The sequence below is a fragment of the Leptonychotes weddellii genome, chromosome 2 (assembly GCF_054177405.1).
Source record: "Leptonychotes weddellii isolate Sample4059 chromosome 2, ASM5417740v2, whole genome shotgun sequence".
Classification (NCBI taxonomy): Eukaryota; Metazoa; Chordata; class Mammalia; order Carnivora; family Phocidae; genus Leptonychotes; species Leptonychotes weddellii.
In genome coordinates this window covers 48461918-48484812 of record NC_138370.1, presented here as the reverse complement: position 1 = coordinate 48484812, position 22895 = coordinate 48461918, and the positions used below count along the sequence as shown (strand labels likewise).

At 34.0% G+C, this 22895-nt stretch overlaps 1 long non-coding RNA gene across 1 annotated transcript in view; it reads left to right on the top strand.

Moving 5' to 3' along the window:
- Positions 1–21471, top strand: part of LOC145720306 (uncharacterized) — a 52219-nt gene extending 30748 nt beyond the window's left edge. Inside the window, exon 3 of the long non-coding RNA XR_014143223.1 lies at positions 20209–21471. This is a non-coding gene — a long non-coding RNA (uncharacterized LOC145720306). The remainder of the gene's footprint in view (positions 1–20208) is intronic.
- Positions 21472–22895: the final 1424 nt, after the last annotated feature.

Here is a 22895-nt window from a genome sequence, read left to right as displayed (position 1 = left end):
TTCTTTATTGTTTATATACCAAATAATTTAATTTTTTAATACTTCAATAGATGACTAGTTAAAAACAAATTAAAAGAGTATGATCTTATTTCTGTGAAGACAATAATGCAAATTAAAATAATAGAGGAAATATAACTTCTGTTCCTGGCATTTGTAGCGTATCTGTTTGAAAAACAGAAGGATAATTTTATACATATTGTATAACATATGTGATTTTAATTCTTCAAGCCAGATACATTGCCAATCTGTCTGCAAACACATTTTTAATCCTGAAAAAGAAATGTGTTAAAGATTTTAAATTACATATAAATGGATACAGAAAAGTAAAAAGCATTTCTGGCATTTTATTTTTCCTTTATTTCAAACTTTTACTTAAATAGGTATCCGATTCAATTGTTCTATACATTTTCTGGTTCCATATCATATCAATAGTTTGCCACTATATTTATGTCATGGCAATGTCATATGTAACAATACATAGCAATTAAATTAAATAATACTTTACATATTAGCTAGCCAGACTCAGTCTGATAAGAGGAAAGTTTAAACCAAGAGAAAGGAAGTGATTGTCCAAAGTCTCAAAGTCAATTAAAGGCAAAGCTACAACTCACAACCCGGTTTCTTTCTGCCATTACAGTGTTTTAAAAAATATATATGCACACATCAATGTCTCTTTTCTCATTAGCATTTTTCCCATGTTCCAGCATCCTAGTTTTCTCTTCCTCTTTTCTGTATTAGAGATTATTGAAGTTTAATGTGCATAGAGAAATTAAAAGTGTACATATCAAAACATTTTCATGAAGGAAATATACCTGTTAACCAGCAGCCACATTAAAAAATTAAACATTACTAATTTTAAAAAGAGCCTTGTTTTTGACCTGTAGTCACTATAAACCCCTATAGTAAATCACTGACCTGAGTACAAACGGCATAAATTATTTTTTTGTGTTTTTGAGTTTCATGTAAATGGTATAATTTAGTATGTGCCCTTTTGTATCTGACTTCTTTAACAAAACACACTTTATTCTTTTTCCACCTTTCTTTTTGTGCCTTATTTGGGATTCATGTGTACTTTTAGATTCCATTTTACCTTTATTATTGGTTTCTTATGTACATCTTTTTTATTGTTTTAATTGTTGCTTGGGTTTGAAATATGCAATTTCTTTAAATTACTACTTGTAAGTATACTACTTCAAGTATAATATAAGAATCTATAATAGTATACACCATTTCCCCATAACTCGATTTTGCGCTGTATTTGTTATACATTACATGTGAATTTCATGCATATTATGGTGCATAATTATAGACAATTCATTTTAATTTCTATACAGTATTTTATTTTAAGAAAATACCACAATTTGTTTATTCACTCTACTCTTTTTTTTTTTTTAAGATTTTATTTATTTATTTGACATAGAGAGAGAGACAGCAAGAGAGGGAACACAAGCAGGGGGAGTGGGAGAAGCAGGCTTCCCGCTGAGCAGGGAGCCCGATGTGGGCCTCGATCCCAGGACCCTGAGACCATGACCTGAGCCAAAGGCAGACGCTTAACGACTGAGCCACCCAGGTGCCCTGATTCACTCTACTCTTGATAGACGTTTGAGTTGATTCTAGTGTTTGATTGCTAAACTAGTGCTGAAATTTTTGTTTCTGCTTTTTGTTATACATACATTTACACACATATTTTTATTCTAAGGAATGAGATTGCTGGATTATGGAGCCAGTGTTGAGTTTTACTAGATGCTGCCAGTGTTCCAATTTGGTTGTATAAATTTGACACTCCTTTTAGGAGTACACTTTGTAGCACACTTTGATCATTTTGATTATTGTCATCTGGAAGTTAATTGTTTCATCATCTAATAAAAGAAGAGTGTCAAATTTCTAATAGTAACTGATTGTCTTTCCTAATTTTCAGTTCTCTCAGCTTTTGCTTCTTTCTTTGAAGTTCTGAAATTAGGTGTATTTACAGGACTTTTAGGTCTTCTTGTAAACTGACTCCTTTGTCATAGAAATGCCTTCCTATATCCCTGGCAATATTTCTTGTTCTGAAGTCTACTTTTTCTGATTTAATATAACCACTCATGTTTCTTATGCTTAAAATGTGCATGTATATGTAGATAGTTACACTTTACTTTCAATCCATGTGTCTTCACATTTGTGTTTTCTGGAGACATATATAGCTGGGCCCTGGTTTTCTATCCCATGTGAAAATCTCTGCCTTTTAAGAGAGTTATTTAATCATTTATATTTATTCTAATTATTTATTTGATTGAATTTATATTGATCATCTTGATAATTATTTCTCTTTTCTCATATTTTCTTTATTCTTTTTCCTCCTTTCTTTTTCTGCCTCATTTTGGGTTCATGTGTACTTTTAAATTCCATTTTACCTTTACTATTGGTTTCCTATGTACATCTTTTTTATTGTTTTAATTGTTGCTTGGGTTTGAAATATAAATTATCTTTAAATTGTTATATACAAATTTCAAATTAGAGTATACTACTTCAAGTATAATATAAGAATCTATAATAGTATACACCATTTTCCCATAACTTGATTTTCTGCTATATTTGTTTTACATTACACTGCTACATATGTTATAAATTCAAAATAAATAGTTATTAATTTTGCTTTGAAAAGCTGGAAAAAAAGGAGTTAAAGCAGATGGTCTGTCATCCATTTATTCCTTTTACCTGGAAAAAATCCCTCAGAGGAAGAAAATAACGTCAAGTGCCTGAAAAGTCTCTTTGCTAAGTGGATCTCAATAGATTAATGATATAATTAGAAATAAGAGACATGATGTTTGAAATATCCCTAGCGGGGGATACCATGCTAAATAAAACCTAATTTATATGAGAAATAGTCCCAAAAGATGTCACTTAGATTACACAACCCTCTGAGCTGTTTCACAACATAAGTACTCCCTACTTTGTGAGGAACCCCATGAACCTCACTTAGAGCCCTCTAATATTCAAGGCCAAAGAGGCATGTCTAACTGGTAAGAAAGGACACCCCATCCTCATCTCAGATATCTTTCTTCTTCATTTGAGCTTTCTTTAAATGTTTAAAATTATTTAGTAAAACATGATACTGGGCAGGATCTCTGATTTTATGAGTCTTATTTGACATTCTGATTCTATGTGGTAAGTAAAGAGTCAATTATAGCTATCTTAATCCATTTGTATAGGTCCAACTTCCCATCTTGTCGTTCATATCTTTCACTGAGAAATTCTCAACTTCAGTTTGTTTTTAAAAGTTTTTATTTTGCCTTGATTTTTGCAAAGTGTGTTTTTCCTGTGTATAAATTTGTGGGTTATAAAAGGAGGGTATGTGTTGTGATGAGCACTGTGTGTTATATGCAACTAATGAATCATTGAACACTATATCAAAAACTAATGATGAACTATATGTTGGCTAACTGAACATAATAATAAAAAATAGAATAAATAAAATAAAAATTTTTTAAATCTGTTTTTCAGCACCTTAAAGATATCTTTTATTGTTTTATAGTTTGCCTAGTTTCTGATGAGATCTGCTGTTATTCTTGTAGTTTTTCCTCTATATTTACTTAATGTGTATTTTGTCTCTTACTGCTTTTATGATTTTTTTTCTTTAACACTAGTTTTCATCAATTTGATTATACTATTGCTTGGTGTAGTTTTCTTAGTGTTATTTCTATTTGGAGTTGCTTAAGTTTTTTGGATTTACATTCTTATAGTTTTCATAAACTCTGGAAAATTTTCAGTCATTTTTTCTCTATAAGATTTTTTGCTCTTCTCCTCGCCTTCTCAGACTCCAATTATACCTATTGTAGGCCACTTGATACTGGTCCATATATCACTAAGTCTCTTAATTTTCTTTGTCTGTTTTTCATTCTTTTTATTTTATTTTTTTGTCAGTTTTGCTACTTCGATTTAGATAGTTTCTGAAAAATTTCTATGTTTTCAAATTCAATGATCTTTTTTCTTCCATGTTTAATCTACTTAATTATAGCCACTGGTTTCATTTCATTCATTATACTTTTTATTGTACATTTCATTCCATTTGGATCATTTTTCTATTTTCAACTTCCCTTCCCATTAGATTCAAGTTTTTCTTCAAATACTTAAAAATATTAAAAATTTCTATTTTAATGATTACCTCCTCTATTTCTATCATTTATTTTATTTTTGTATATAATTTTAGTAACATTTTCCTAGTTACAGGTCATATTTTCTGGCTTTTTCTAATGTCTAATCTATCTTTTTAAATTATTGGTCACTGAATAATATGATATTTATGTTGATGAGAACTAGAATGTGTTGTATCCCTTTCAAGAGTGTTGGATTTTGTTCTTCAATAAAATAAAAGATTTGTGGATTAGCTTGATCCTTTCTTTCTTCTCTTTTTTCCTTCTTCTCTTTTTTCCTTTCTTTCTTTCTTTTGTCCTTCTCTCCCTCTCTCATCTTCTCCTCCACCTCTCTCTCCTCTCTGTCTCCCTTAATATTTCTATGGCAAATCTAAGGGAGTCTTACAGTAGAACTAGTTTAAGCCTACTGTTAGGGTGTAACCATTCTATGCCTCTATTAAATACTCTTTGAGATTCTCCAGTCTGCCTCCTGGGCATGTGATCATTTTATCCCTCTGTGAGTTCCTAGGAATTGTTTGGTTTAGAGAACCCTGGAATTTTTCAACAGAGACTCAAAAGTGCTATTATGCATAGTTAGGGATTTCTTTTTCTATATTACTCCTTTTCTCTAGTAGATTTCCCCAAATACTGATCTCTCTTTCCTCAATTCAATGAAATCATCAGGGTCTGCTTTGTTTTCCTTTTGCTTTACTGAAGTTCAGAAATTACCTTCAAGCAGAAAGCAAGAGTGATCATAGGGCTTACTTTCTCTTTTTTCCAGGGCCACAGTTCACTGCTGCATTTTTCCCAATGTCTGAAAACAGATTTTTCCTTCATATTCTTTATCCATTTTTATAGTTGTTAATAATGTGTGAGGAAATCAGATTCCATAATGAGTTCTTATTCATGGATGAACATGGATATATCCTGAAAATTTTTTATGTATAAAATATGGTTAAAGATTCATTTTTCCCATATAGATATCCAAATTATCCAGTACCATTTATTAAAAATAACCATCCATCCTCAGTTCACTACCAATGTCTACTTTGTTATAAATGAAACACAATGTATGCAAGGGTCTGTTTCTTCTGTTTCTCTGAACTATTTACAATTTTGTAATATATATTCAGATTTTCTATTCTTTCTTTTGACAATCTTGTTAAATTGCTAATTTGAAGAAAATTTCCCATCTTATTTGGTATTTTAAGTTATTGGCATAAATTTATCTGTTATCTTTATAATATCTATAATAATACCCCTTTAATATCTATAATAATATCTTTATAGAATGTGGTGATGTCATCTTTCTCATTTCAGATATTAGTAATTTATGCCTATTTGCTTTTATTCATAATTGGTTTTGTTATAGATCTATCAATACTATTCAACTTTTTGGGTACCTGGGTGGCTCAGTCAGTTAAGTGGCTGCCTTCTGCTTGGGTCATGATCCCAGGGTCCTGGGATCGAGCCCCATATCAGGCTCCTTGCTCAGTGGGGAGCCTGCTTCTCCCTCTGTCTGCCTCTCCCCCTGCTTGTGCTTGCTATCCTCCCACCCCATGCCAAATAAATAAATAAAACCTTAAAAAAAATATTATTCAACTTAGGGGCGCCTGGGGGGCTCAGTCATTAAGCGTCTGCCTTCAGCTCTGGTCGTGATCCCAGGATTCTGGGATCGAGCCCCGCATCGGGCTCCCTGCTCGGCGGGAAGCCTGCTTCTCTCTCTCCCACTCCCCCTGCTTGTGTTCCCTCTCTCGCTGTGTCTATTTCTGTCAAATAAATAAAATCTTTAAAAAAAAAATATTATTCAACTTAAAAAAAAAGTTTGGCTTTGTTAATATTTTTCTATTGTAAGTATCTTTCTACTTCACTAATTTCTGCAGCTTATTATATCTTTCACTTTATTTTTTCCAGTTTACATTGCTCTATCTTTACTTTTTTTTAAGATTTTATTTTTATTTATTTATTTGAGAGAGAGATAGCAAGAGAGAGCATGGCCCAGGGGGAGGAGTAGAGGGAGAGGGAGAAGCAGGCTCCCCACTGAGGAGGAAGGCTGACTCAGGGTTCCATTCCCAAGACCCCAGGATCATGACCTGAGCCAAAGGTAGTTGCTTTACCAGCTGAGCCACCCAGGCACCCCTCTTAACTTTTTTGAGGTAGTCATTTAGATCACTGATTTCCAGACTTTATTCATTCAAATATATGCATTTAATAATATTTTTCTTTAAACATATTTTAGCAGCATGTCACAAGTATAAAATTACTGTGTTATCATTAAGCTAAAATAAATTATTTTCAATTCACATTGTGATTTCTTTTGGCCAATGTATTTATTAAAATTCTATTTTGTGATTTCTTCATATTTAGAGATTTTTCTTTTTTAAAAAAAGATTTTATTTATTTATTTATTTATTTATTTATTTATTTATTTATTTATCAGAAAGAGAGATAAAGAAAGAGATAGCAAGAGAGACAGCACAAGCAGGGGGAGCAGCAGGCAGAGGGAGAAGCAGCCTCCCTGCTGAGCAAGGAGCCTGGTGACGGACTCGATACCAGGACCATGACCTGAGCTGAAGGCAGCTGCTTAACCAACTGAGCCACCCAGGCATCGCAAACTTAGAGATTTTCTAATTACCTTTTTATTGATTTCTTGTTAAATTCCACCTTCATTCAAGAACATAATTTGTGGGGCATCCGGGTGACTCAGTCAGTAAAGCATCTGCCTTTGGCTCAGGTCATGATCCCAGGGTCCTAGGATTGAGCCCCATGTCAGGCTCTCAGCTCAGCAGGGAGCCCGCCTCTCCCTCTCCCCACTGCTCCTGCTCTCTCTCTCACTATCTCTCTCTCTCTCAAATAAATAAATAAAATCTTAAAAAAAGAACATTTATATGAATTTAATTACTTAAAATTTGTCAAAGCTTATATTATTGGCCCAGAATGTAGATATTTTAAATAGTCTATATTCACTTACATTATGTGTACTTTGTTTCTGTTTTATAAGGTATTTTATGCATATTGTTGTGCTTGTGAACACATGCAAGAGCATCTCAACAAAATTGGGTTTGATGGGGGGTGGGAGGGATGGGGTGGCTGGGTGATGGACATTGGGGAGAGTGTGTGCTATGGTGAGCACTGTGAATTGTGTGAGACTGGCAAATCGCAGACCTGTACCTCTGAAACAAATAATATATTATATGTTAAAAAAAAAAAAAAGAAGAAGATAGTAGAAAGGGAAAAATGAAGGGGGTAAAATCGGAGTGGGAGACAAACCATGAGAGACTATGGACTCTGAGAAACAAACTGAGGGTCCTAGAGGGGAGGGGGGTTGGGGGATGGGTTAGCCTGGTGATGGGTATTAAAGAGGGCACGTACTTGAATGGAGCACTGGGTGTTATACGCAAACAATGAATCATGGAACACTACATCAAAAACTAATGATGTAATGTATGATGATTAACATAATAAAAAAAAGAAAAAAAAGTTGGGTTTGAGGTTGCAGTTGATGTTTTCCGTACTCTTGGTGATTTTTGTCTGCTTTTTCTAATGTTTACTGAAATATATACATTATATATATATGGGGGAGTTACCTGTCTTTCCATTTAGGTCTGGCAATATTTGCTTTATATACTCTGAAGCTAAATTAGTATGTGCATATAAATTAAAACTACAATAATTTCCTAGTGAATAGAACTATCATTGTTAAACAATGTCTCTTTCTTTCTTGCAAATCTTCTTGCTTTAAAAGTTTACTTTCTCTGATATTAGCATATCCTTGATATTAGAAATTTACTTTTTGCTGATATGAGAATTATTTCCTGGTTCCTATTGGTATATCTATCTTTCTCTGACCTGTTATATTTTCCTAACATTTTCAAGTGATGAGTTCTGTTAAATGAATACACTTGTGTGCCCCGATTGCAATTACATTATATAATTGGAATTATAGAGGAAAGTGATGTTAAGCTAGGATAATATGTAGATTTCTCATAAACTGACTGCATTTCTTGAACAAAAGTTCTCATTTCTTTCAGTCACTGACTTTCAGGAGCAACTTTCTAACATCAGCCTTGCAGCCTTTTGGGTGATAAAATGGTCCTTCTATTACAAATCCTGGGTTACTATACCAATCTTTGTGTTTTCTTTAAATTTGGTCTACTCCTATATTTTACGTAGGTATAGTTCTTTCATTAAACCTTTTATAAACTATCTCCATTTGAGTGTGCCATATTTCATCTGCTGGTAAATTCAAGTTGCAGTAATTGATAGTTGGAGACTCAAAAAGCATGTGCTTAATGAGATTATGGTTATAGCATTTAGTTTTTGATACACAACTCTCCAGAACTTAGTAGTTTAAAGAAACTGCTATTTATTTAACTCATGATTCCGTGGATTGGTAACTGGGCTTGGTTAAGGTAAGCATCTCTTTTATTGGTTTTGACTGGACTCACACAAGCATGTTGGGGTTGCTGCTGGTCACTATGTGGCTCTATTTCTGGAGTGCAATTCCTATCAAATGGGTTGATGAAGGGAACTGGACACTCATCTTTCATCAAGTAGCAGTCTGGCTCAAGCCTCTTCATGTGAAAGGGGTAAGTTATGGACTGTATATTTGTGTCCCCCCCACCCAAATTCATATGTTGAAACCCTAACCCCCAACAAGATGTATTAGAAGATAGGGCCTTTGGGAGTTACTAGTGTTAGATCAGGTCATGAGAGTAGACCCCTCATAATGAAATTAGTGCCCTTATAAGGAAATAAAAGGACCAGAGACTAAATTCTCTCCCTCCCCACCCCCATCCCAGCATATGAGGACATAATGAGAAGATGGCCATTTGCAAAACAGGAAGTGGAACCTCACCTGACACCAGATCTGTCAACACCTTGATATTGGACATCACAACCTCCACAACTATAAGAAATAAATGTTTGCTGTTTAAACCACTCAGTCTATGGTATTCTTTTACAGAAGCCTAAACTGACTAAGATAGGGTGAAAGTAGTCCTGAGTGCAACAGCTGAAAAAAGAGCCAATGTCCAAATACTTTTCCAGAGTCTATTGCATTACCTTTATTATTATTCCACTAACCAAAGAAAGTCACATAGCCGATCCTAGAGTGAGAAGGGGAAGACAAGCAGAACATGGTCAAATTAGAGGCCATCACTTCAATTGTCTATTGTATGGTGTTTGGATTACTAATCTATTTAAAGAGCTCTGAGATACTTTCCCTCTTTTACTTTCTCAGTCTCTCTCTTTTAGAGGAAATGGGATTTGAGTAGTCATAGCATGCAGTGATATAACTGAAATTGATCAATACAAAAGTTAATTTCAAGTCTGTCTTATTTACAAAAAATAATAAGTATTTCAACAGTGTTTGTTGGAACTTTTTAATAATTTTTTCTCCCATTATCCTGAAACATGTATAAAGATAATTGCAATAATCATTTAGTTATTGCATTTAGTTATTTAGTTAAATAAAGAAAATTACCAAAAAACCCACTGTTTAAAGGGAGAGTATGACAATGCAACATCTTCCTAAATAGGAAGATTAGTGGCAGTAAGGAATATGCTATAGGATTTAACAGAAAATTGGAAGAACCACTAGTTCCAAACAAAAACAATTTGTTTTAAAAGCTAGGCAGTGGAGATGTGTGTGTGTGTGTGTGTGTAGGGATAGTGATTACAATTATATGGTTTCTTATATAATTCAACCTTAGGTCCATTTTTTATTACATGGATATTTTTTATCTGAAGTTTTTTTGTTTGTTTTGGTTTTGGGGGTTTTTTAATTTTTTTTTTTTAGAACTAGGCAAGAATGAATTATTTCAGGGATACTAGAAACTCATGTCAATGGAATGATCTCTGCTGGTGCATTTATACTTCAAAATGTACTGCCAAGTATTTTTCTCAGACAACTCATTCTTTTCAAAAAAAGATGACAGACAATTTCTATTATTTAAGGGCAGTATATAAACTTTATAGCTAAACTTAAGAGCAGTAATCTTTAATTATCTCTTGACTCTGAGAAATGTTCATTCTCATACAATGCAGGATAAAGAAAACTTCTTCACATGCCATGCCCCTAATCTACCCAGATCCATCTCCCCTTTTTAGCAAAACAAGAGACAAGCATTCTCATTACTCCAGTAGTTGGTAGTTAAGGTGTCTGTTGGTAACAGTGCTTTTCACAGTAACCAACACACCGTTTTATACTGCTTAGAACAACAGCAGCAACTAACATGCACTAACAAGTTTCTATGTACTGGGCATTTTCTTAAGTTTTTTGCATGTATTAGTGATTTTTATCCTCATAATAATCCCACAACATAGGTATACTTTTCATCTATTTTAAAAATGAGAATCAAAGGACACCTGGGTGGCTCAGTTGGTTAAGCATCTGCCTTCGGCTCAGGTCATGATCCCAGGATCCTGGGATCGAGTCCCATGTCATGCTCCCCACTCAGCAAGGAGCTCCTCCCTCTGCCTGTTGCTCCCCCTGTTCGTGCTCTCTCTTCCTCTCTCTCTTTGACAAATAAATAAATTAATTAAAAAAATTAAAAAATAATAAAAATGAGAATCAAGAGAGACAGAAGGTTACATATTGTGCCCAAAAGTTATGTATATCTGTTCTTTAACTCTTCATCTAATTGTCATGGTCTGAAGAAGCACTAGAAATATTTTTATAGCTCTCTATATGCCCTGTACAAACCTCCCTTCTTTAGCCTATTGCATTCCAGGCTAAGGTACTAACGTTTATCATGCATTTGTCATTTAACCCTTTCATCTCAGGTGAACGTTACTGATGTACTTTAGGAGTAGAGAAAGTTGTTTAAAGTTTCCTAAATCAACCTCTAATAATATAAGGGATGTAGTTGTGTATAGAGGCATAGTTTTCTTTAGGGCTGGGGAGAATCCTTCTGCAGTCTTCATGTGCATGTTTTTATAATGACCTCATCACTATGACAATAATAATTTTTTACCTATATTTCTGTATTTGTGTTATGCCACTTTTCTCCTGGTTACTAAAGATCAATTTTTGATCTTGCCAAGTCCTTTTCTAAATTAGGGATTTTGCATGTGCTCCTTCTTCTGCCTGAACTTCTGTTCCCCGGTTCATTGCAAGCCCAACTACTTCTAATTCTTTAAGTCTCATCTTGACAATTACCTACACAGGGAATGAAGACTGGAAAATCTATATCAATGGAGAGTAATAATTTGTTTCTTTTCAATTCTCCCCAAAGAAAATTATTGTAACACTATGATTGCTTACCATCAGAAAAATTCATTTATTTAATTACAAGAAGGCTGACTGCAAGTTCAAAAATAATAGAATATGGGCTTAATGAGTAGAGAAAAAAACAGAATTCATGGAAGCTTTATGTTCAGTTAAGTTTCTAGTTTTATTGTTTAATTAAATAGAACTACTAAAAATAAAATATATCTGAAAGTAAGTCCAATAAGCATTTGTTAATTCAGCACATCTTGACATTTAAATAATCATACATTTGTCATTGACCTATGTTCCATTGGTAGATCCTCTGTAATAAAAGAAATATATAAGCATGAGGGTTAATCAATAATGAGATGATAGACACCAGATATGAATATATTTGGCCTCTTTGAAATAGGCTGCTTAAGATGATCTTATTTCTCTCTTCAAATCAGTGTAAATATATTGTAGTATCTACCTCTGCTACTTTTCTCTAAAGTTTTTCCTGAAAAATAGATAATAAGTATGCTTGAGAAGACATAAAACTCACCAAAAAAAGGAATAACTAACCCTTGGGTCCTGCTTAAATTTATCCTTGATAAATCTCTTCTACTTTTTGATTCAGAATATAGGAATTATTCATATAGACTAATTTAAAATCAGATATAGATATAATAATTAAAAAGAGTTTTGCTGTTCTCCATATCTCTTAAGTTTCTCATTGTTTTAGATATTATATTTAGGCATAAGAAATCAATTTGTAAGAATAAAATTTGTTTTTGAGAAAATTAACAACATTGGGTAGACCCTATTCAGCAACAAAAAGGAACATACTATTGACATATATAACAACAAGGTTGGATTTCACGGACATAGTACTCTCTGTGGGAAATCAAACACAAAATAAGTAAAACTATATTAATTTATAGGAAGTCATACAATGAGCAAACTAATTTAAGGTGATTGATATTAGAACAGAAGTTACTTGGGGAGGAAGACTGAGAAGAGGCATGAGGCAGTTTTCTGGGGAGATCAAAATGTTCTATATCTTGATAGAAGTAAGGGTTACAAAGTGTTTGCATTTGTCAAAACTGATTAGATTTATGACTGATGCATAACTATATATATAAATCATATCTCAACAAGAAGATAACATAAAAATTGGACAAGAACATTAATGTTATATTAGGGTTTTAGCTTTGACAGCCTCTGAGTTCAGCAGGTAGTCATCTAGAATGGAGGTTTGCTGAAGAAGGACTCTCTGCATCAATTCTGCATTAACTACAGTGGACATTTTTCTCTTTTATTTCCATTTGGCCAAGATTGTCCCTAATTATATATGTTTTCATGATATATTAGTTAATTTTAACCCCTATTCCCTCTCAAAGTGTCCCAGTATGGAAGATAAATAATATGGCCACATTAGAATTAATTGGCCACAGGAGGAAGCAAAACCCCAGTTGGACTGACAGAAATAGTTAGCTTGACATGTTCCTTAGCCAACTTAATGCAGTTTGCATAGCCATCTTGTTCCCACTTACTAATTCCTAATCCCTAGTCCTCATTATCAGGAAATACCTCCTGGGGCACTGTCTCTTACACTTTTCCCCAGTCAATCCTCTATTTGCATCTTTTAATGTGTACTTTCAAATCTTTATTCAATTGGAACGAACTTCCCCAAAAATCTGAACTTGATAATCAAATCATTTTAGTAGGTTGATCAAGTTGTTTAAACTCAATCAATGTAAAACACTATTAATATCTTCCCTCATGAATCAGCCTCTCCTATGACATCTAATATTGTACCAGTTGATAGTGTATTAAAGCAGTTTAACAAATGGACCAAAAATGGGCTCAACAAAAATAGAAGTGTGCATTTTGTTTCTTGATTCCTAGTTTATGGGGAAGAGGTCTGCTACTCTCCTTCATTTAACCCAGGCTAAAGGTGGCTCTGTCAACCTCAACATATAAGTTCCAGAGATCCCTTGGGCATTACCATCCCAGGTAGCCCAAGTGGGGGAGGGAAAAGTATGGGAATAAGACAGGTGGAGATAAGTGTCAATAGAGTTGCAGAGTAGGTATTGACAAGGCATACAGATTATAAAATCCTAGATTAGTCTTGACCACCCCAACCCGGTACATTATGCTCCAATGACACTGTCCTTCCTCTATGCCTTACACTAAACTAGTTGGTTCCCATTGCAAGGTTTTCTCCATCCATCAGTTATAATTGTTGTGTTATAATTATGTTCAGCAGTGAGTAACCAGAACTTCCCTCATAATGGTCTAAAGGAAAAAGGGGTTAATTTGTCTTATTCAACATAAATTTAAGGGCAGGGTGTCTAGGAATGATCTGGCGGTTCAATCATATCCTAAAAGATTTAGGATCCTTGTATCTCTACACAACCATGTTTTGTCTTTTATCCTTATGAAAGAAATATAACTTCTTTACCTTCAGGCATCACATCCACGTACAAGTAGGAATAAAGTAAAAGGCCCAAAGTCTTTTCCTTATAAGCATTTCTCCATATATGCTGGTAGAGAAATCAATGTGCTAATTCATCACATTGACCATAAATATGTCACATTGACACCTCCAGATGAAAAGAAGGTTGCACTTTTTAGCTTTTGCAATAATAGAAGCAGGAACAAGAAATCTTGTAAATAGTTTTTGGGTTACCAATTCACAGCACTTTCCACACCCTAGACCTTACAACTGTATTTTCTGCTAGCCATTAAGTTTCAGATCAAATGTCACCTCTTCAAAAAGGCCTTCTCTGCTGCATATTTTCCGTGTGCCACTCTATATCATTCTTTACCTCGCTATGTGCCTAAGAGACTGACCTTTGTGGATTGCCTCAATTGGGTTCCTTACTTTTTGCCTTTTTGTCAAAGAAAGATTTGGGAGAATAACAAAAGGCTGACCCTGTGTTATTCATCTCCTCCCTCCCTCCCTGCCTATCCTCAGGTGTTCTCTTCCCCAATGACCTTCTGCTCCTCTCTGACACTCATGTCCTACAACTACTTTATCTGGGGTTCTCTAACTTGTCCTTCTACATGCCTCTTCAGACTTGGGGTTGGAATGGCTCCTTTTGCTCTTAGCCCCAAGGAACTTAGCAAATTCTGTTAGTTTTTCTTACCCCTACCCACATCTTCCTTTATAAATACTCCCTCTATTAAAGTTTGCTCAATTGTCTTGAGTCGGCCATTTATTTCTTGCCGGCATCCTGGTGAGCACAATTTCTAAACTACCATATCTAAAATGGGTCTCAAGTAGCTTTCAGTCTCATTAGTCTATTTTAATTACATGAATAGTACTTGCTGCTATATGAAACTTTTTGATTATGTATACACTGTTTAAACAATTTTCCCCTAGTAAAAAGTGGGCTTCTTGAGAGTAGTCAGTGTCTGTGTTCACTGTTTTATTACCAGTACCTAAAATACTGATTGCCACATAATACTTGTTAAGAATTGTTGAAAGAATAGTAAGTGCTAAATTTGTATTTGTAGATTGAATGTTGCCTGAAGTGCCTCCTTCTCCAATAACCCCAGCCTTCCCCCATATTGAACTCACTTTCATGCTCCCAGTAATTTCACCAAGAACATCTTTATATACCAAATGTATCTATGGTTGAAGCATATACCTTTCCTAGACTTCCAAACCCCTGTTTATCAAAAAGTTTTATGATAGCTTCTGATTTTTATTTATTCTCTCATGAATATTTCTGAATTAATTCCTTTAGTCTTTACTGTTGCCAGATTGAATTATCTTCAGCCATGTAAACTATCATCAAGCAATACGTCTGTTCCAGAATGAAAGGAAAAGTCATGTATTGGTGTTGTGACTATAGATGATAAATGACACAAAGAATATCTGTATCTTTACTTATTAGTTGTGGAAAAACTGGTGTATTTTTTGTTCTCAGAATATCCATGCTGATATGGCTTTATATATGTCATAGTGCTAAATACCATGTCAAGGATTGCTTTCTTTCATGTTCAGGAATGAATTAAACATTCCACCCCACTTCTAGGAGTGTTAATTAATTCATATTCTGCTCAGAGCAATTTTTTAATAACTACCTATCATTGAAATACTCTCATATCCAGAAATTAAGATTGCATCAAGATTGATTAAACCATGCTCTGAGGAGTGAAACATTCAAACCGACAAAAAGGTAAATTTCAGAGTTTAGGATTGAAAGTGTATATATCTGTTGGAAAAGACATAAACAAAATGTGATCTGACATAATCACAACTTAGTTTAATTCTGCCATATGAAGATTTACCTATCTTGTCATATTGTTATTATTTATTTTATTTCCTCATGTCATTCATGGAATGTTTTTCTTCCTGTTAAGAGCTAATAGTGTGAACGCATAGTGATATTTTAAAAGTGGATATATATATATATATATATATATATATGTATACACACACATGCATACATATATTTAAGAAAATGAATCAGAAACATTATTATGTAAAATTTGGAATTTTTCCTAGCATATGATGACAGGAAGGAAATACATGGAGAGGGTCAGTATAAAGAGAGATATCAGACTCAGCTTGGAAAAAAAAATAGGCAAATAAGAAATGATATCTGAATGTATGTTTGTATTCATAAGGTGATGAACATTAAAGAGAGTACCAAATAACCCTAGATTTATGTTTAAAATAATAAGTAGCTCTGAGAAGAGCCAACATAGAAGGATAAAGATAAGAGTGATTTTTATAAAATATTTAAAGGGTTTGGTCCATCTGTGATCCGGAGCTTCACTGCTTGATACGCCTCATTGTATTTAACTTTTCTCTCCTCTACAATCCCATTTCACTTTTCAAGGGAGTAATCATCATTTATATGAAGGTGCTCAGAGGATCAATGCACTGTCCTGCTTGCCTGCTGCTTCAGTGCAACTTCTAGGGAGACAGTCTCTGACTCTGGTCCCATTATAATTTCAAAATAAGAGATAGAAAAGAAGATTAGGAAAAGAAGATTATGGAAAAATATTCCAAAGGATATTGAAGAGGCAGAAAGAGAAATTAAAGCAAGGGCATAATGTTGGTTAAGTCCGTTTTTAGGTTAGGTGCTTCCCTAGTGTATTTAAAACAAAATATATTAAAATTTGAAGTAAAGAGTAAGTTTCAAAGTGACAGAACAATTCCATTCAGTTTAAAATAAAAAATGGTCCTTTCTATTTTTTTTTTTTTAATTCTCTCCACCCCTCCTACTCTTTCTCTTCTTGTTTGTCTGTTTGCTGGTGCCATGAACCTATAAACTGAATGCATACGGAGTTCCATGGTTCCTTGAGTTTTATACCACATGACTTTGCAGGAGATCATTAGCAGTTCCATTGACCAATTTGAGGATGCTTTATCTATTTTGCAGGTGGGGTAGCTCATCACATCTCCTTTTCCTTTCTGATTCACTCCGTGTAAAGACTTTGGGATTTGCAAGTATGTATATAGTGTGTTCCATATAGAAAGCATTTATCTACCTAGCTGCATGTTGCCCATGTCATGCACCACATATCTGGTATGCAAAGTTCAGAAGGGAGAAAATATAGTCCTTCTATGTTCAGGGACTGTTATATGTTAAATAAAATACTTTATTTTAAATTAAACTGATGAGGAAATAGAGACTGAAGGATATTGAAGTTTTGCAGTCTGACTAAGCAGGTAAATGACTCCATGTAGGAGAGCCAATGAACATAGTAGAAAGCACAGGACAATATTTCTTTCCAAATTTCTCATAACGTGGAAATTTTTATTTTACAAAATAAAGCAGGAACTTAAAAACTATGGGAAAACATTTCCCTCTGCATAACATTTGAAGAAGAGCTTTTGGACATGTAGAAAACAGAATATTACCATAATAAAATAATCCACCAGAATTACAGATTATAATATATAGTGTGTATATATGATAGATGCACATTTAAAAGTATTTTTAAGGGGCACCTGGGTGGCTCAGTCAGTTAAGCTTTTGCCTTGGGCTCAGGTCATGATCCTGGAGTCCAAGGAATGAACCCCACATAGGGCTCCCTGCTCAGCAGGGAGTCTGCTTCTCCTTCTCCCCTCTGAGCCTCCTCCATGCTCATGTGCTCACTCTCTCTCTCTCAAAATAAATAAAATTTTTAATAAAATAAAAAATCAAGGTATTTTTAATACAAAGCAACATATGATAGATAAAAACAACTAATTAAAAATAGATCATCACCCACATACAATCTTTTTTCATATTTTGGTAAGTATACTTCTTGATCAGTCCCTTATCTATCTATTTAGCCACTAATTTATCGTTCGAGTGTGATAGGGCTTTTTTCTCTTTTGGAAGTATGCCTTGCTAAACTATGGGTTAGCAATGGGAATAATCAGAACTACTGAACCATAGGCCCATCATATCTGACATAATACAACTGTATCTCCTGCTTTGCCAGGTCAGTTTTCCCCAACCTAATGTACCAGATTCTGAGGATGATGTATTGTTTTCTGTTTGTTTGTTTGTTGTTTGTTGTTTGGAGTGTGAAGTACAAAAGGGGGGGTGAGATACATAACTGCAGTCTTGACACTGGAGTTTGTATATTCCTAGGAATACAAATACATTCTCCTGGGGACTGAGACAGAGATGGTTTTAAGCGATTCAATTTTAGATCCTCACCTTCCACTTGTACTTGTTCTTAAAGTTGATCTGCCTGATCAATTTTCCCCTGATTTTCCCCATAATCATTTTCCTCCTATTTATACCAAGGCACATTGCTCCAGGGAATATGCATGCCCAAATGAAAGAGTATTCTCAATATTGGTGTTAGTGCTGAAAATAACACGTGATTCTCATGACTTGGTAGTCAATTACACTGTAATCAGAAGTGTTCCAATTCTTCACTTTCAAAAAATGTTAGTATTACCTAATAGAATTGTTAGTTAATATAATATGAAAAATAAATCTAATAATATATCCCACAGTGATTGTTAGCATATCCCTTGGAAAGAGGATCTCAGAATTTGTATTTGTTTAACAGCATATAAAAAATGTTAATACAACTGATGATGGAATGACTCATTCTAGAATGTGAATTAATAAATTTATTTTAAATCTCCATTTTTCCAGGGCACCTGGATGGCTCAGTTGGTTGAGCGGCTGACTATTGATTTCAGCTCAGGGTGTAATCTCAGGGTCATGGGATAGAGCCCCACAGGGGCTCTGTGCTCAGCATGGAGTCTGCTTGAGATTCTCTCCCTCTCCCTCTCTCTGTGCTCCTCCCCCTACTGCCCCCAATCACTCCCTCTCTCTCTCAAATAAATACATAAATAAGTCTTTAAAAAATAAATAATTCTCCATTTTTCCAATTAAATGGTAAATTTCCAATTAAAATTTTCAACATAGTTTTCTTTATATTTAATTTTTTTAAAGATTTTATTTATTTATTTGAGAGAGAGAGAATGAGAGAGAGAGCACACGAGAGGGGGGAGGGTCAGAGGGAGAAGCAGACCCCCCCCCCTGCTGAGCAGGGAGACCGATGCGGGACTCGATCCCGGGACTCCAGGATCATGACCTGAGCCGAAGGCAGTCGCTTAACCAACTGAGCCACCCAGGCGCCCTCTTTATATTTAATTTTAAATTTATCAGTTTGATTAATTTGTGGTGATAATAATAGCAATGATAAATCAGAAGAAAAATTTCACACCTATATAATTATGGTAATAGGAAACTTTTAAGAAAACAACAGTAACAAATTTCATGTTGTGTCTATGAGTATGTGTTTATTGCCAATTAATAATTTAAGAATAAAATATATTACCCTAAGGTAAACTTCTTTGAGCACGGTGTAATGGAAATACAAGTTCATGATGATGAAAGAGACATTATCGACTTTCTTTTATAGAAACCAGCTTGTGGATTGGATTCAGTTGTATTTTGTTAAATATGATTAAAAGATTAATGTAACACATATATTTAGATTTTATTTCTTTCTTTGAGAGAGAGAGAGAGGACCAGTGCCAGAGAGAGAGGGGAAGTAAAATCCCTGCGGAATGTGAAGCCCCACATGGGCGGGGCTCGATCTCCGGACCCCAAGACCTTGGTCTGAGTCCAAGATGCTTAACTGACTGAGGCACCCAGGTGTCACCATATATATTTTAAACCATCAACCATTTAAACACATAAAATATTTTGATTTAGACTTAAAAATGTCTGAGAGACTGTGATGTTTTTTAAAAAGAGCAATTTTTTTTTAAATCGGGCACACAAAATACTCTTTTGAAGACTACTGATAAAAAGTTTTACCAAAGTGGGCAGACATGAACAGGAGATAAATTTCTTCCATAAGGGAAGAAGGGGAGTGGATAGGTGCAAAATGGAGCAATGGTGAATGTGCAAAGGAAGAAAAAACAATTTTAAGTTTTGTCTTATGGTTTTATTTTTTTCAATAAAATCAGTAGCTGTTAATGCTGGGAGAGCTTTTATTTTAGTAAAATAAGTCACACTTTGATTTACAGGTTGGAGAAAAAGGCAAGGAAAGTGACTAGTGGCAAAAGATTTAAAGACTATTAGACCCTATTAACAGATTGGAAGGTTAGAACAATGAAACGACAATGACACCAATATGTTTTTTATGTAGGATGTCATTTTTCCAAGCCATTCTTAAAAAAAAATAGGTTAAACCCATGTTATACTTAGCACACTGCCCGCTGCATAAGACACCCATGATGGAATAGAAAAATGCTGACTGGCTCAGATGCAGGTAGGATTTTGTAGCGGCGTGTTTTCTGTGATGAAAGATAGATTATAACATGATTTTTGTCTCCAAGGAACTCATAGACAAAGTTGTAAATACTTGAGTTGTAAGTACTTTTAGGTAAACTTGTTAAAACTATTGTTGTTTCAGAATCCACAAAAAGAGAGAGACTGCAAAAGAGATGCCATGGTGGAATGATGGTTCTTACTCCAGTCAATGAAATGATGGAAATTGAACAAAGGAAAGAAAATCAACACTGCTAAGCACCCACTAGATAGCAAATACGACAAAGTGTTTAATGTTCATTATCTTAATTCACAGATAAATTTAATAGGTGGGTACTATTACTGTACTACATTTTGAAAGTGAGGAAACTGAGTCTCACAATGGTTTGTAAATTACCCAGTGTTACATAGGTAGTACAATACAGGACCAAGTGTCAAGTTAAGACTTTCTGATACCCTAATCTTCATAAAAGTCCTCTACAATTGCAAATAGAAAAAACCCCATCAGAATAAATGATTTGTTAAGTCAGGTGGGGCACAGCACTGTGGAAAATCCAGACATACTTGCATTATGGTGGACTATCTTCATTAGTGCTCTGTAATCTGCGCTGTAGAGCACGTAGCCGTTAAGTATTTATACCTCAATTGATGATGGCATCTTCTAATATTTTTTCCTCTTAGGTGTTCAGAATTTTAAATTACTAATGCAGAGTTATAGATAAAAAGGGACATTTTTCCTTGCTTGATTATGAGAGATGCATTACATTATTTTAGTTGCTGTCAATTAAACATAAATGAAGCTGTGATTTTTAGATCTGCAAAATCACATTCTTAATTGGGATACTGGCTTATTTATTCTCATCTCTGACATACTTTAACTGATACATAACAAAATTAAAATATGTCTGCGGGACACAGGGAAGTGAGCTGTTAGTTAATTGCAAAAATGAAATATCTTTGTCATTGAGTATCTCTTATAACAGACTTGATGACAAGTAGAGTACTTTATTAACTTCATGGATGTGTACAGAGTAAAACTAATAATTAAAATGCTCATTCTAAGAGCCAACTTATTTATATACAGTTCTGGCTTTCAAGCTTAACATTCACTAAATCAAGAAAAATACATATGAGGATTATGGCAGGATACACAACATGATCCAAAAACTAGCATGGGATTGCACAGTCATATTTAGACGTTGTTAGATAAAATTGGGAGAGAAGGATGATTCTGGTGATATATTTTATATTTAAATTATATCTGAAGAGAAGTATTATCACATTACAATTCTTCAAATAGCAGATATATTTTGGAGGCTGCTATGGACTAAGTGCAACATATTTTCTAAAGTAATGATATTTAAACATGCTTTATTATTCTTATGGGCTTATATTAGTATATTGAACCCAAAGCAGAGACTGAATATTTTCTTATATGAAATAGACTGTTGTATATTTATGTAGAGATGTAAGAGAAAAATCTTCACAAATTGAAGAAAATGGAAGATGTATGTTTACTACTCTAGTATTTGACAATTTGTCTTTCTTTTGGTACTCTATATTCATCTTGGTTTTCTTCTTCACTATTTTTTATGTAGCTCAAGTGATCCTGAAGCAACTATAGCTCACCTCATTATTCTAAGATTACTCAAAGAAGCATTTATTTCTTCACAGTAAAATGTATGTAATTTGATATTCTAGTGCAAGTCACTTTTAATTAAAAAATAACAAACATTTTTAGAATATAAACAAGATAGGTACCCCTTTGCTTTAGGATAACAATCTATAACCTGATTTTCCATAATAATTCTAGGTTCACAAAAAAACAAATTATATTGCTTGATTGCAAATGCTTAGATGTTATCCTGTATATATTTTTCGTTCTCTCATTCTTTTTCGGAAGTTGCATAACCAGGAGGCTGCCAGTACAAATTTATTGGTCAGATAATGTAATAAATGAACTAAATGGGATGAAACTCTACTACCGCAACCCATTTTTAAATAAAAGTGTTTCAATATAAATTTTAGTATACACACATGAGCAAAAAACCACACTAATGGTAAAGAATACTACTTGTATTTCCACTCAAAAACTATTTATAAAATTTTGTGATGTGAAAAAAAATGTGGATTGATATACCTGTAAGATATAATTCCAGCTGAAAGGAAGTTTCTCCTAGAAGGTCTAAAAAAGTTTCTTGAGCATGTAATCACCTTGCAAATATTCCTGTTAAGAAAGATTAGAGAATGATTTTTCTCATTTATGTGTACTTGCCATATTTCAAAGCCTTTTTGGTACTTTAAGAATATCTCAGAAAGAGAGCACTCATTTCTTTCTTTTTTCTTTTTTTTTAAAGATTTTATTTTATTATTTTTTTATTATGTTCAGTTAGCCACCGTATAGTACATCATTAGTTTCTGATGTAGTGTTCAATGATTCATTAGTTGTGTATAACACCCAGTGCTCATCCCAACACGTGCCATTTCTTAAAGAATTAGATTAATTTTCAGGATGAATGATGTTTGTTTCAATCACCATTGAATTTGCACAGCAAATTCTTTACTTTGTAGTATTTTCAAAAATTGGAAAAATAAGTATTAGTCACTGATGTCTAAATAGCACATATGGGGCACCTTCATGGCTCAGTTAAGCGTCTGCCTTCGGCTCAGGTCATGATCCCAGGGTCCTGGGATCGAGCCCCGCATCGGGCTCCCTGCTTAGTGGGGGGCTTGCTTCTCTCTCTCCCTCTGCCCTTGCCTGTGTTCCCTCTCTCGCTGTGTCTCTCTCTGCCAAATAAATAAATCTTGAAAAATAAATAAATAGCACATAAA